This window comes from Pleurodeles waltl, chromosome 5 (assembly GCF_031143425.1).
Source record: "Pleurodeles waltl isolate 20211129_DDA chromosome 5, aPleWal1.hap1.20221129, whole genome shotgun sequence".
Lineage (NCBI taxonomy): Eukaryota > Metazoa > Chordata > Amphibia > Caudata > Salamandridae > Pleurodeles > Pleurodeles waltl.
In genome coordinates this window covers 269,708,621-269,721,621 of record NC_090444.1, presented here as the reverse complement: position 1 = coordinate 269,721,621, position 13,001 = coordinate 269,708,621, and positions in this window count along the sequence as shown.

The window sequence follows — 13,001 nt, the reverse complement described above, 5'->3', positions numbered from 1 at the left end:
GGTATGATACCACCTCTTTGGCCAGGACCTTCAGCTCAGGATCCATAAAGGTATAGTTCCTTTTCCTGCCTGTGTCTGTGATAGAAGGGTTTGGCAGATTTCTACTGAGAGAGGACTAAGTGATATCAGAGGATGGCAGTAGATTCTGTTTTGTTTTGTTTCAAGGTGCTTTGTAGGGGTGGGTGAAATTTCCGTTCTGCCTGCGCAATTGGCAGTTTTGCCAAGTTCATGTTAGGCTTGCAATGTGGAATTCTGACAAAATTATGCCAATCGCTGCATAGCAAAAAAAATTCTCACATGAAGCTCCAAAACGGTAAGTTGGTGAACACGAACAAGATTTGGTATGCCCTAGCACGTTTTTCATCTCTTGGAAGACATCCAGTGATATTTATCCAATGCGGGCAGACGCAACAGTTCACAGTCAGAAGGCTGCCACTCGAGTAGAAAATCCAGTCAAGCAGTATCAAAATCAGCTTGTGTAGTTGTGCCCTCTGGTGCACCATATGGTCCCATAAACACTGATTTGTCAGTGCAGAACACACTCCTATTGCTAAATCACAGCATGAGCAGCACGACGTGGCTATTTCTGCCTGTTGATGGAACTCTCAAAGAGATTTTATGTAGCTCCATGACATTCTATGGAGTCCAACTCTGTGAGTTCCACCCAGCCCTAGTGTTTTGTTCACATAAAAAAAAATGTCTGCACACTCCCACAAAGGAAGGAGTTGTTGTTTTGGGTTTTCTAATGCCCTTTTGTGTGTTGCTTTGGCTGGTTCTCTTCTCTATGGACTAGTTTCTATACCCTAAGAACTTCCAAAGCATGAAAATGATAACTTCCTTATGTTTTATGCATGTGCTACTCTTCAGGTGAGGTATTTAGGAAATGTACTAAATACAACATTCTGTATTTGCACATGTATTAAATAACACACATTTACTATTTAACACATACGTTACATAACGATTCCGTGGCACACGGTAAAAACTCATAATTAGTGTTATTTAACAGGTGTTATGTAACGAACCCTGTAGTATTGGTATTTACCCAATATGCACCTTTGGGGGTATTTACCACCAACCTCCTAATCGGGGCCTTGTACTAATGCCAAATTCTCACAAAATATGTCAAAGTCTGTAAAAGCTCACCATTTTGTGCTGCCATTTTCTAAAAGATATTGTCAGGGACCTATACCCTTGTCCAACCCTCAAAAATTTCTAATCTTTGATATGGGCCTGTTAATAACTACATTTTTATATACATATATAGCGCTTCGTATCACACTTCAGTCACTTCTCAGCACTATAAAAAAGGCAGGTGTTACCCTTACTCAAATAAATGATACCTCAAAAGGATGGAAGGCTGGTTGAGTAACCATGCCAATTTTCAAACTAATGCACAGCTGATCGCTGTATATAACTCACTGAGTCATCTCATCCGAGTAGTTTTTTTACCTAGCTGAATCAAACAATTGTCTTCTGTAACGGAGCAGCAGCTGAACAGGCTTGTTATTAGAAAAGATGAGGCCTATTGTGCAAACATTAATGGTTTAAATTCTCTGCATTGAATTATTGATTCCTTATTCCATCTCTTCGTCCAGATACAGTTTTAAATTTGATAACATCTCGCCTCAGTGGCCAGTGTCCTTTATCCTATTCTAATTTGTTAATGACTGCTTTCCTCAACTTCCTGCCAAAGGCTTAAGATCGCCCAACAGAGGTGCTGCTTCACAGACTCTCTAAATCGGTTTAGTGGTGTGATGCATTCGGCCAGAGTTCACCCATAGGTTTGCGTTTGTCATACAGTAGAATTGCCATGATCTCTTTCAACAGTAGAGCACAGTACACTGGACCCAATTCAATTACAGTGGATTATGTTCTCAAACGTGATTATCCAGAGTGATTATACGTCCACGATTATGCCTTGTTCCCAGCACAAATTGCTTTACATGTTGCAGTAGACTTCATCTGCAGCCGCCAAGCACCTGAACAAGGGGGTTAGCGACTATCCCGGTTCTGTTGAATCGCCTGTTCCGAAAGGATTATGCAGGAATGTAGCTTTGCTGAACTTAAACTGAGGCAAAGAGTTGGCTGGCCTGGTTTTAGAAATATCTGCTATTTCCTGTTTTTGAGAAGTAAACACAGTGAGCCTGTTTCACAGAGTGCACTTTGTAGTACGTTTTTTAATACTACAAACACACTACAAATTGCAGTTCACAAACTTTATTCAGAGTTTTACGCCTCCACATTACCTTTACTTCTGTATGCAGAGGTTTCCACATTGACTGCGGCATCTCTGCACAGGTAAGCATAGGTTTTAGTAGTAAATGTGAGAGGGACACAGGTTAGTGGTATAAAGAACCGACAAACTTACTACGAAAGGGGTTGGGGCTAGGGAGGAGTAAGAGGGGTTTAGGTACGTTCAGGGAGAGACTTCACCCACCCATACACATGTAAGCCAATTTCAATAGTGTTAACACTGAATTTATTAATGATTATTCATGCATTCCGAGTATTGAATTTGAATAGAAAATGAATTAACAGAGAGAAAAATAATGCACGCATTTGAAGTTGCGCCCACCTGAGTGTCCGCTAATATTCACGAAGTGTACTTATTAATAGCTTATTAATTAATGTAAAATATTGAGTTTATGTTTTATTAATGTTGTAAGATGTCATATTAAGGGTTATGTATTAGCTTTATTGATCGTAGGCCTTAATTTAGAGGGGTCTTGGCCTAGTTGCGCGGCCTCGTGCCAAGCTGCATTGTCTTAATTGACTTATAAAATGGTTATTTAGGAAATTAACTTGTGATTTTCCACTGTGGTGACCAAGTCCTCGTAGCTGAAAGTCTTTCCCATGAGAGCTGATGATGTACTAGCTAGGATACTTTGTATATTGTAATGTGTGTAAGACTGACCTTCCCAGGAGAAGGCAATGGATGCACAACTGGAGCATATGCTGCAACAATATTGATACCTGACAAGCCAAACAATGGGAACAGGAGAAGAGGAGCCATTTATCGACATGTGAACCATGTGCTAGTAGAAGTGTAGATTTGAGGTTTGGTTTTCATTGGACTAAATGCAAACATGTGATTCATTGACCAATAGGGACATGAGAAGTATTTTCAGGAAATCTAACTTAGCCGGACTGCACAGAGAGGAGATGCACCATTCTCCCCATCCTTCTTGAGAGTTTAGCTATTCTTTTCCAAACTGCATGAAGAGACTTTGCTTTTTCTGAATTTTGATGCTGAACCTGATGCCTTGCTGACCGAACTGATGTCCTATTGATGAAGACTGTCACAGCTTGCTGAACCAAATTGAGGACAGGTATAAAGACGATGTTTACTGATAGTGATGTCTATTTGCTTTTGTTTCTAGGTACCAATCGCTATTTTAATAGAGCCATAGCTACTTGCTTTTCCAAATTTGTGTTGACTACATTCTTTTGCATGATGTCCAAACATGCTATTCTAATCTGATGTTAGTTAGGGTTCTCACTGATGATGCTCACTAGATGTAATAATAGTTGATGTCTTTCTTGCTTAATTCAAAATGTATGTTATTTCGTTTGTGCAGTTATTCTTGCAATTATTTTGTACTGTAACCTTTGAATGTGTAGTGGCTCAAGCTTTCATTAGATTGCGATGCTTTTGCCGCTTTGGTCAGCCAGTGTTGTTTCTGTATGTTTATCAACTGATTTTGAGACTAAGTTACATGATATTAGCATTGTTAACATAGGGAAATAAGCATTCTTACTTTTACATAAAGGTGTGGTTATTCTTGGCCGCAAGGTCATGGTGTGTGGAAGTTACTGACTCCTGTTGATTATTGATATCATTGATTGTTATTGCTATTGATTTGTATTGGTACACAGTTCATGGTGGGAAAAACTTTAAGCGCAATCAAAAGGTCCATCGCCCCATTCGCATCTCCTTGTAAGTTTACTTATTAAGGTCTGACACGCTAACCATGGTCTGAGGGAGGAAGCTTTTGTAGAATGCTTAAATCAGGAGTTCATGAATCCCAAAAGTAGTGACCTTACTCTAAAGTGTAAACTTACTCAACGCTCTAAATTACCTTTGTGAATCAGGCCCCCCTGTATGTTTTACTGAAGCAAAGATGTAATTCGTGTCCTTCCCTGCGGCAGTGTGACTGCAGAGCCCACTGGCCTTTTACACTTTCAATCAGTGCCTTCCACTCATTTTTACGCTTCCTTTTTTACTGTGATCTGTGTTCAGTCATCAGGTGCATCATTGCGAACAGTGCAGCAGAAGCAGTGGTGCCACGGTCCTGGGATTTTAATGTTTGTATTGTGTAAGATGTGATTTTCCTGGTACTGTTTTAGGTGGAAGGTGACATGTAGGATAGCTGTGCTGCATTGTGATTGGTCATTTAGAGGCTACCATTTTGTTTCAGGGTTTTCAAGGTCACTCAAAAAAATGCTTGCTCACCGTTATGTTTTAATTGAGCTGTTTTAAGTCAATGCCTTTACAATTGTATTTACGTGTAATTATTGATGTTTTAAAACTGTCAATAGTAGAATGTGGCACACTGCAAATACCAAATAGTACCAATAAAATCAAACAACTTAATCAACAAATAATACAAGCATTCCGGATTTAGTAATGTTTTTGTTGTGTATGTCTAAATACATACTAATTTTTGCATCTAACATTGTTTACACTGATAGAAATAATTTTACTGCCCATTATGAACAATCTGAAGGAGCCAGTCTTATTTTCTGTTCAAGTCACAGCAACATATTATCCTTTGAATGAAGCTCCTACGTGGTTGCCCATGTTAGCATGACATCCCACTATTCTAACCCAGAAGCGATGGAACCCAATCACAGATGTTCTTCCAGCTCATGTCAAAGCTCTTTCACCACTCCTGTCTCACTGGAGGTGGGTGAAGTAGCATAGTTTTCTACTCACATAACATGAATAGTTCTTTCCGGAACTAAGGGCTACACACTTGTTACACAAGAGGGCCAATGTGTGTGAAAATCAGCACATTCTTATTACTTTTCATTATAAATATGCCGATTCCACATTGAGAGAAAAGTATGATGTGTGCCTCTCCACTGAGATTATCCACTTTCACAAGATATTTCTGTTCAGACCCGCTCCATCATGAGGAAAAGTAAATTCCCACGAGTGAAAGCAATTGTCAGTGAAAACCTAGGGAAACAGGCAGTTATGCAAGCTAGACACTGTTTGGTAATATAGATCTAGCAAGATAATGCTTTTGCAACAAAAATCATGCATGGACCTATTGCTCACATGAAAACAACCTCAATTTATATGTACAACTCTTACAGGAACAGCCATAACCAAGTACAGTATTAGCACCTAAAGGGTTGAGATCATTTCTACAGCCTATTCTCATACTCGCTTCACTTCTTGCAGACCAATTTGTCGAGGGGAGAGAGGTAAGAAACCCCCAAAGACCAGTGAGATTTTCCCACCAGGAGCAGCTAGAGAGAGATCCACGCTAAAACCCATCATGGTCTTGCTTGAGATCATGGTTCGGAGAACATTAGTGAATACTCATCCTTGTATTCTGTTTGGTTTCTAAGGGCCACTTGTGATTTGACGCAATGTCAACAGGTGATCACAAACCAGTGCCGTTGGTCCAGGGACAGTTACCAATTGACACCATCCTAGAATTTTGTCTAAAAGCAAAAAATTGATGGAGAGGTCGGGTGGATCTCTTATGTTACACATTGACCAATGACAGAGATTGTGTTCACAAGAGGTACCATGTCCCTTTTGGGACCAGCCACCTACTGGCATGTCAAATAGTATGTGAGAAACTGCCATTTTGTGAAAGGGCATGAGTTGAGTCCCAAAAATATCAGGAAAATGTTCTTGAGTGTTTGGATTTGCTCTGAAGATCTGAAGAGGTATCGAAGTCTTGTCATTGCATTGTATTTTGGTGTCTTCCTGTGACCAGTATTAAGTTGCACAGTGAAAAGATTGAATCCTTGAATGGCTTAGCTACTTCTCAATAAATACATTCCCTGAAGAGCAAGCCTTCGGAGCTATCCTGAGTGAAAGCTGATATTCTTATTAAAATGGCAAAAATTAAATCGAGAGCCTGTGTTTCCAAACTGAAAATAAGAGCTCCTTAAAGAAATAACAATTAGGTTGAGGCGTCTGAGGCAGTTTCGAGTGCACTAACGTCAGATATCTAGGCCGGACTAGACCTGCACCATTTTCTAAACTATGTTGATAATTTAATATTCAAGACCCCAAAGAATGATCATAAATTGTCAAAAGTCGTAAATGGTCATTCAATGCAGCTTTTGGAAAAATGGTTTCTGTGCTGGAATCTCACACAGGTCACCAAGCCAAGTGCTTTGTTCGAGAGAATCGAGAACTCTTCATCAGTTCCTCAGGAAGAGACTTGTACAACAAACACACTGTTAGGGCAGCATTCCTACAAGTAGAAACTTGGTAACTCCTAGGAAACTGGGGTGTAATAAAACGGATTTCATCACTTACTTGACATGTAATAATGAAACATCTGAAAATAAGTAATTTTTAACGATAAGTACTATTAATATATTACTCAGCTGGACATTCACACTCTCAACATTTGAAGGGGCCTGGCTATGCTGTCCCACAATTACTAGATCCTCATAGAGCTGAAAAATAATATTTTGTATGTGTATAGCCCACAGTAGCAAACTACGTCTTATGACTTTCAGTCCATTTTCATCCTCTCTATAATAAATCACCAGTATGGTAACTAAGCAGGGACAGGTTTACGAGGGTGCGACTGGTGCGGCTTCACAGGGCGCTGACCTGGAGGGGGGTACTGACCTCAAAGGGGGCGCTGTGTTGTGCAATAACTTTCAATTTAAAAAAAAACTGCTGCAGAGTACCTTGTCCATCCAGCTTTCAGGCAGCAATTAAAATGTCAAGATAACTCTTGTAATTAATGTTCCTGCTAGACAGAGAGTCCAGGGTTTTGTCTAGTTGCAGTTTTGACTGGCTATAAAGTAGCGCAGAGGGTTAATATGCCTGCTTCAAAGAACAGATCTGCATTATATTTGGATAGCTGAGTGGATTAGTAAAGCCAGCCTTTATATGTGCTTTAAAAAAATGAATTGTATGTGAGTGAGGTGCCATGGAGAGATGAGGGGCACTTTTGCCGGGTGGTAGTGAGGAAATCCGATGAGAAGGCCATGGGAAGGGGCGCCAAAAAAGATTGTCGCACCAGACGCCACCAGCTATAAAGCTGGCCCTCTATCTAATACTTTGAAGTGTGGCACCAGATTTCCTTGGAGTGTTGGGTGTAAACTGGAATGGATCTGAATCTGTCACCATCTCTTTTATCTTCATGCTCTGTACGTTCTAGGAGCCTCTCAAGGGGTTCAGTTCAACTAATACTGTTTTCTGTATCACGAACAGAAACAAGTATAACTTCAAAGTTATCTGGTAACGCTGTGAAATATAATTAGGATTACTCAAGCTGCCAGTGCAGTGAGACCTGAGAAAATGTTGAACCCATAAAACAGCTAAGCTGGCCACGCCTTTGTTACACTTTAAAAAGCGAACAAATACCTAAGCATGAGCTAGAGGACGCAATACACAGACACCTTGATTGAACGGCACAACGAAGAGGGGAGAAGTAAAAGTATGCTGTGACAAGAAGCCATGGGCGGCAAAAGAGTCAAACTGCAATATAGCAGGTCAGTGGCGCCAAAGCCTAGCATATATAAAGCATGAACCAAGTGACAAGGAAAACCATACATTATGACAGAGAGATTTAAAAAAACAGGAAGACATCAGGCCATGAACACTCTGGAAAGGAAGACTTAGGGGTAACAAGGCACGGGCTCTTTAGCCAAAACCAATCTACAGCATAATGACGATATCAGGCTATACGTCAACACTGCAACAAGGATTAGCTAGAACAGAGAGACATAACAAGAAGGAGAAAACTGAACAGGGTAACTTTGGGAAAAATGACAAAGACAATCTGTCTAGACCATATGTAATGCACAAGGTTATTGGGGGCTTGAATACATTACAAACAAGCATTTTCAATGCAACGGGTCTGCATTTGCTCGGGTTAGAGCTATTAGCGTTGTTAACTCCTAACCGGACTTTTCTTGCCACACAAATTAAAAGAAAAAAACACACTGCGATCGCACTATGCAAAATGCAGTGCGATCATGCTGCAATTCAAAACGGAAAAACTGAGTGCAATCGTGCTATGTAAACCCCAGCGCAATCGCACTGTGTGGAAAATAAACAGTAGTCCAGAAATCATGTTGAAAACATCGAGCCTCATATGTTTTTAGTAGTTTACTGGTGCTGTGTAGGTGAGTTTAACACCAGAAAAGGCATGGCCTATGCATGCCTTTCACAAATGACAGGAAGCGGATTTTAAAACGCAAGCCCACGAACCAATGAAAGTGACTGACGTGTCAACGGCGCGGTTGGAAGCCCAAAGAGAGATTACTACAGGGGACAGAGCAATTTGCGCTCGCCCCTAAAAAGGGAGATACGAAGACAGGGAGGCCGGAGCAGTGCAACAGGGGGTTATATATGCTGATAAAAGGAGACATGGAACTCACACTTTAAAATACATAAACTCAAAATATGCTGCTAGAGATTGATACTCAGAAACAGACGCACAGATATAGGGACACCCAATAAAAGAAACACCGGGACTCTAGAAGGTAGGAACATGAGAAGCTACATATATATGAATAAAAAGACACAGGGAGACACATTCACAGGTAGACACATAAAACAGAAATACAAATAGTCTTGGACAGAGGGAGACATAGGAAGACCACAGAGAACATTAGGACATGTTGAGACAGGAAAATATAATTTCTATGATTTTTTTCAATCCTTAGGCTGAATTTTCACAGAGTGCACCTGGGCTCATATTATTAAAGTAAGTTTAAAGGGTATGGCTGATGAATCACTGGTGTAATGAAACTTGGGGCCCCTTTCGGACTCACTCAGGAGCTGTCATGCCAGTTTACTTTGCTGAGGGGACCCCCTGGGGCTCTGAAACCACCTCCTGCATTGCAGGGGCTGTGGGGGCGTTTGTTACGCCACTGTGATGAATGTCTGTGAAATATAGTGAGTAGTGTTTTTATGAGGAACACATAGATCACTGTGGTTTTAGAAACCCCTCAGGTAAAATAGCCTCTTTGCGGAATAATACAGTTGCAATGAGCTAGTATTTTTAACAAGGATAGCTTAACAGAATTGAGCCATGGATGTGGCATGGCTCTAAGAGTCTGTGTTCAAGGCGAGCCATGAAAATATTATGCATGTAAATCATGCAACAAACACCAACTAAAAATCTGATTAAGTTTCTTCAAAAGTTTTAAAAAGTGCATTTCTTTAGCAAGTGGATACATTTCACCTCCGTGCACCAATGTATATCACTTTATTGAGAAGTAGCATTGAAAGTCAGAACTTTTAAACACTACCTTAAATATGTTCCGGTCCTCCACTTCCTGATAATAATTGCTATTAGCAAGCATGAAGCAAATCAGTTGTCAGGTATACCTTAAATGTGATTTAGATTCTTATTAGAGCTGTTGCTCCATTAAAGCCTACAAAATCAAACAGGGGAGGTATCGCACATCCTGAACTCACAAATTTGTATTGTCTCCTATGTGATAATGAGAAAAAGGAGGCTCTATGAAATAAAATGTTTGCCTAGGATCACACAAATTAGACAAACAACAATTGCTGTCAGGTTTTGTGGTTTCACATTCTGCACTTCAGCCACTGGGCAGTTATCTCTTTCTGTTTTGAATCAAAGATTAATGCTTTTCTTTAATTCTTGCAGCATAAATATCAAGCATAAACCACATTTATTTATTTTCAAGTGTTTTATAGCACAAATTTGATCCAAGGCAGACGTCACAACCGAACCAGAATACTTTACACACGTTTTGTTTCATTTTAGGCACAGGGAGAATAAGTGATTTGTCCAGGTTCACTGGAAGTTGAGCTGAGACCAGGATTCAAACCTGGTCCCCCATGTTACAGGAGCAGTACCTGTAACCACTAGACCTCATCTCCTAATGTGAAAACTTGCTACTTTTGGGCTTGAGGTTCCAAGAGGTCCTCGACTTGAGCCAGAACCAGGCACCTGGCTCAAGCCTAGTTCGAGCTTTCAGTTGCTCTCTGCCCAAGGGGCATGGATTGTTGATGTAATAAATAAATCTTAAATAGAAAGAATAATTGTTGGAGTTGGCACTGTCTGTAGAGGCACCCCCAAACATTTTGCCTTCATCCATCTTGTTTTGCTGCTTTTGTTTTTCTTGGATTTAAGTCTCTGTGAAATTTACCACTGCTAACCTGTGCTAAAGTGCTTGTACGCTCTCCTCTAAACCTAGGGAAATTGGGTTATACACATTTGGCTTATTTAATGTACTCGTAAGTCCCTTGTAAAGTGGTACTACATGTACCCAGGTCTGTACATTAAATGCTACGAGTGGGCCTGTAGTAGTTATTGTGCCGAGCGCTTAAGTAGGCCTTTAGAACATGTCTTCAGCTTGCCGTTGTGCCTGTGTGGGCAGTTTCAACCTGGCAAAATAATCTGTTTTTATGAATAAGCCGGAGCCAACCAATGTGCGCTAGATCCAGCACGCACAGCTGGAAGCCTGCCGGTCAGACAATTGAAGACTTTCCATGCAACAATTTGACAGTACAACAGTCCTTCCAACGCAGAAGTGTGCAGTTCTTCAGTTTATTATGTTCCACAAAATAAGCAGTCAATTAATCAATCCAAATGCTGCTTCACATTTAAAGAATAACCATGATGACTTAAAACAACTTTTGTTGAATCCCAATCCATTTCAGGTATTGACCCTTCATCAGGGGAACTGTAAAATACACCAAACCACTGAGAATATCCTCGCCATACTGAACTTTTGCCAAATCAAAGTGACACATTCCATCTTGCCATGACATGTGTGTGAATAATACAAAACCTGAATTGTCAACATACAGTTTAGAAGAACCAACGCGCAATGAGTGAGCAACTTAAGTTAACTTAACTTAAATGAAAACCTTGTTGGCCCGTAGATCCTCTTGGGCTGCTTCGATCCTCTCATTATGTGGTATAAACGTGTATTGTGATGCTACATCAATATTACACAACCAACATGTGTCAAATCAATAATCCCTAATAGCGGACAGTAACTTCACAAATTCAGTAGTGTTTTTGATGTACGAGCCCCACTTTTGGACAATTGGTTTGTAAGGAAGGTCTGCAGGATTTTTGTGAATTTTTGGTAATATATACAGGTGGGGCCGACGAGGGTGTTCTGGCCACAAAAAATGCTTGGTGTTCTTAGAAATCTAACTATTTTCCAATGCCTTTTCAAGTATCTCACTCAGAATTGCAGTAAACTGCAATGTAGGATACCCATCCAATAGGATGTAGATATCATCATCTTGTACATGTGCAAGAACTTTCCCCTCATAGTACTTCTGGTCCATAACAACAAGAGCACCTCCTTTATCAGCTGGTTGGAAGGTTACACTTTTGTTAGTAGCCAGGGAAGTTAAAATTCCATGTTCCTTAGTTGTCAAGTTGTGGACATGAGCCTGCAGAAATGTATATTCTGAAGCTCTTTTTTAGTGAGTGCTTCAAACAAATCCAGTGTTTTATGAGAAGTGGGTGCCAGAAAAACACGTTTTGGTTTGAATTCAAGATACTCTGGTTCTTCAGGATCAACTCCAGTTGCAGGTGAGTTGTTGAACACATACACTAATCGAAGTTTTCACATGAATCTATAGAAATCAATTTCAACCTCTAAACTGTTTGAGAAATAAGTGGGTACAAAAGACAGACCTTTGTTAAGCACAGTCCTTTGTGAAAGTGACAAACAAGTGGATGAAATGTTAATCACTAAATCTTTGTCTGACTCTTGAGATTCTTCCGGCCTACTTTTTCTTTTTGCTTTTCTTTGTGACCTGCGAGCTTTTCTTGGGATGATGTGTGTGACTTGTCAATTTATAATGATTTGTTGTTGGCTGATGGACTTATCCCCAAAAAAGAACTCTTGGAAATCAAAGCATCTGTATAGTCGATGTGCCAGCAAGAGGGTCAACAGAGGTAATTGGTGGACGACTGATAAAAGTTTCCTTCTTAGTGGTGATGTTTTCATCAAAAGAAGATGGCTGTGGTTTTCTTTCTCTCTTTTGTGAGTACACCTTTGCCCAGGTGTACACCTCGTCCAATTTATAATAGATGGTTAGATGGTATCCCGCTTACACTTACAAACTTTCCATTCCTGCATTTCTTCAGTGTATCATCTAGTCTTTTATTGATCTTCTCTAATGATGTTTGCCACGTATCTTGATCTAATCTAGAATGCAAAGACTCCTGCAATTCTTGAATTTCTATTTCTAGTTTGTTGATGACTTGTGAAAGTTCCTCGATAATTAATATCAAATCCAGTGAGCATTTTTTCAATATTGCATACAATTTTGACATAAACTGTTTATTAAACTTGAACAACATGGGTGTAATAGAAATCCACAAACCTAGGGGGAATATGTTGTGCTTTGTGATATTGAATGAGAGTGGTGGTGTGTTGCATTTGGTTTAATTCCTTTTTCATCAAATATTCCAATTGATGCAATTGTTGAGTGGTCAAACCTGTTGTTGATGAGCAATGAACCCTAATGTCCTATATGAGGGCATACATATTTAAAGCTTCCTCTGAAGAGTAAACCTTAGTTTCTGCTCTATTTTCTGTGATGTGTGCAATTTCTTCAAATGAAATTGTGGTATGTGTTGGTGCCCCGACATAATGCTAGCAATGAGGAGCGAGCAGGGTACATTGTATTCAAAAAGTCAGACATGTGCTTTGACATTTCACATGCCCTGATAGTGGACAAAAATCACTAATTCATTTTTCACTACTGTGAGGCTTACCTCTCCCATAGGATAACATTGGGTTACCTCATTACATTGAATAAGTGCTAACATTCATTT